The sequence below is a fragment of the Bubalus bubalis genome, chromosome 4, assembly GCF_019923935.1.
Source record: "Bubalus bubalis isolate 160015118507 breed Murrah chromosome 4, NDDB_SH_1, whole genome shotgun sequence".
NCBI lineage: Eukaryota > Metazoa > Chordata > Mammalia > Artiodactyla > Bovidae > Bubalus > Bubalus bubalis.
The window spans coordinates 60,524,863-60,528,283 of NC_059160.1; the positions used below are offsets into that span (position 1 = coordinate 60,524,863).

At 32.1% G+C, this 3,421-nt stretch overlaps 1 pseudogene; it reads right to left on the minus strand.

Moving 5' to 3' along the window:
- Window positions 1–552: 552 nt before the first annotated feature.
- On the minus strand, window positions 553–1,565 carry LOC112577672 (annotated as a pseudogene).
- Window positions 1,566–3,421: the final 1,856 nt, after the last annotated feature.

Here is a 3,421-nt window from a genome sequence, read left to right on the forward strand (position 1 = left end):
CTCACTAAGGCACATATAACAAAATATTAAATTTACTCATTTATTTTATTACAATTTTCTTGTAAAAAGGAGGGACATCCAACAATAATTTATCAGGTTAATCAATATTCAAATGATGGGCAGATATAATTCTTCATGTCAGAGAAATCATGAAATAAATTCACTTAGCCTCTGGGCAATTAAGAGTTACTTACATGTCACCCTTCAGACTGTGCACTGCAGAGTGATTCTCTTACAAATAGTTCACAAAGATTTCTTCAGTAAATATGATATTTCATTTGCTTATTACATTAGCTTGTGTTACCTCTACCAAGTACATTTATATCCACATAACACATGTTACTAATGCAAGAAAATTGAAGATGAAGCACAGAGAAAGTCATTCCAGTCTTGAATCAAAACCGGCAAACCATAGTCCAAATGTACTTTTCAGCTGTAAGTATATGGAATTCTAATATATGAAAACTTTATGATTAAATATTTCTAAGATCAATGGATACAACTTTTTAGTCAGTTGCTTCCCCAAGTTGTTATAATTCCCAGGACTTTCATTTACATCACTGTAAAAATAGAATTAAAGTATCTTTTCTCTAGGCTCTTTCTCAGAGCTTCTTTGACATCTTTGTTCCTCAGAGTTTAAATCAAAGGGTTCAACACAGGAGTGACTAGGGTGTAACATAAGCCACTTTACTGAGCTCAGGAAATGTATCAGGAGTGAGATACATAAAAAATACAGTACCATACAGTACACTCACGATTCCTAGGTGGGAGCTGCAAGTGGAGAAGGCTTTCTTTCACCCCTCAGTGGAGCGTATTTTTAGAACTGTGGATACAATATATATATATATATATATATATATATATATATATGACACAATAATGACAACTAATGATAATGCTGCATAAGAAAAAAGAAACCAACTTATAAATATAGAGATCAGAACAAGAAATCTTCTGAAGTGGACAGTCATCACAAAATGGTCAATGGTTCGAGATGCACAAAAGGATAAAGTAAATGTTATGCTAGTTTGAAGAACTGAGCTGATGCAGCCAAAAAAATAGGAACCAGCCACCAACTGAACACAGAGATGTGTTGACATTTGGACAGTGTAGAGGAATGGGTTGCATATGACAATGAAGCGGTAATAAGCCATGATTGCCAGGATAAATCCTTCAGTCACACTGAAGAGAGCAAAGAGAAAGAACTGGCTAATACAGCCTGCAAATGAGATGGACTTGCTCTCAGACCAGGAGTTGCTCATAGCCTTGGGTGCAATAACAGAAGAATAGAAGAGATCAATGAAGGAGAGGTTGCCTAGGAAAAAATACATTGGTGTGTTCAGCCGGGGGTTAGTCATATTAATGACCATCATGCCAATATTTCCTAGAAAGATCATGGTGTAGATAAGCAGAAATAGCAGGAAGAGGAGAATGTGAAGTTCTGGGTGGACCCTGAAGCTGACAAGAATGAAGTCAGTCACTTCTGAGTAGTTGCTTGTTCCCCTGTCACCCATGGCAAACAACTGCTGAGAGGCAGAATGCAAAAGAAATGAAATTGCGACTTTGAGTCATCAATTCATCAATACACTCTTAAATATAGCTATACATTATTTACTTCTTAATGAGAAAAGGTATACAAAACAATTTTAATGTCAATAGGATGCATGAATTTGGATTTAGATATTACTAAACTTCAGGAATTGTTATTCTATTAAACAATGAAAGAAGTTATTTGGTTATTTTATTTAAATCATACATTGGCAAGGATTTCTGCAAGAAATTAGTGTATTTTATTGTCTAAGATTACTCACTTTCTGAATTTCTATTCTTGCTATATTTATTGTTAAAAATTATCTTATCCAAATTAGGAGTATTACATCTTATCTAAAATAAGCATATTGCATGGAATCTCTATGGTAGTGTTTATAGCCATTATGATAGCGACATCAGTATTTGTGTCATTACATGACAGTATTAAAAATATTTGAAATATTTTTATTTTATTTTGCCTCAATATATTTAGTTTCCATTGTTATTGGAGCCATCTTTGAAAACAATGTGATTAGACAATATTGGTATGTTAAGTAAAATCAAAAATCACTAAGAGTAGATAAAGTTCTCTAACTCTATTTCTAAACATACGTTCCTTTTCTCATATCAAAGTCATTCTTTCAAATACATGAATTTTAATTGCTTCATTACAAATGTTGGACTTGCATTAATAGTCATTTAATTTTAAAAAATGTCGTAATTACTTGGCCCTCTCTTTAAAAGCAAAGAGAGAAGCTGGTGAATATTCCAGTCCTTATACCGCAATGAACAACTTTCTACCAAGGCTGCATCAATCCAAGAGATCTCACCCTTTAGACAGAGAAAGGAAACTTCAGTGATATACATAAAGAAAATCCCTTTCCTGAATTCTAGTATACCTGATATGTCTTAAAGTAAGGATAACTGGGTAACTATGGATATTTAAAGATCATAGCAACCTTGTGTCACCCAGAGTCTATGATCATGAGCTAGTGAATCAAAAGTGGTGTTTTTAGTGGCCTCAATTATTTTTAAATCTCTGATACCTTTTTCAAGAGTATTTTAGCACTGAGCTTTTACTCATCCTCTATGATGGATTCCACTGGGAGAGGAGTAATTGTGAAGTCACTTATGGAGACATAAGTGTAGACTCCAGTGCTGTTGTCCATAAGGACTGAAATAACCTCAGGTACATTGTAGTAATAGTTCAAATACAAGGAACTTTTCCTTCTTTGGGAAATATTTCTGGACTTTATTTTCTTTACTGACAAAGAAAAACTTTATGGTATTATCTCAACATACATATTGGTAAGCATAGAAAAGAGATTTAAAAGTTTGCATATGAGGAAAGTTTTAGATAAGTAAATATTTTAAGTTATGTAGTAAATTATAGTTATGATTTTAAAAAGAAAAAAATCCCACTTCAATTTGTAATTATCTATGCTTCTTAATGTAGGTATATTTCATGATATGACAAATGCCCACTAAATCACAAAAGTGAGATAATGGTTGATAATTCTTTATATTCCTATATTTAAATACAAAACAGTTAGAGAATATATTGGAAGATACGATAGTATTCAATACATTTAAAAAAATCCTTTGTAAAAACAGTTTAAGATCAGGATCTATATTTGAAAATTCTTTCAAAACTACACAGTGACTGAAAAACTACATTAAAGTCACAGTCATAGTATGCTACTTCACAAGCCTAATTTTCTAAGAATGCCATTTTTCCTAAATATGTTTATAATTTAGTTTTATTCTTAGAAAATAACTGTCCAAAGTAAAAAAAAATCATTTTTAGATTTAATCTGGGTTTTATAAGTGTATAGACAGCAAAATGATGTGGGACCAGGTCTTCTTTTTATTATAATACAGTATTAGTAAA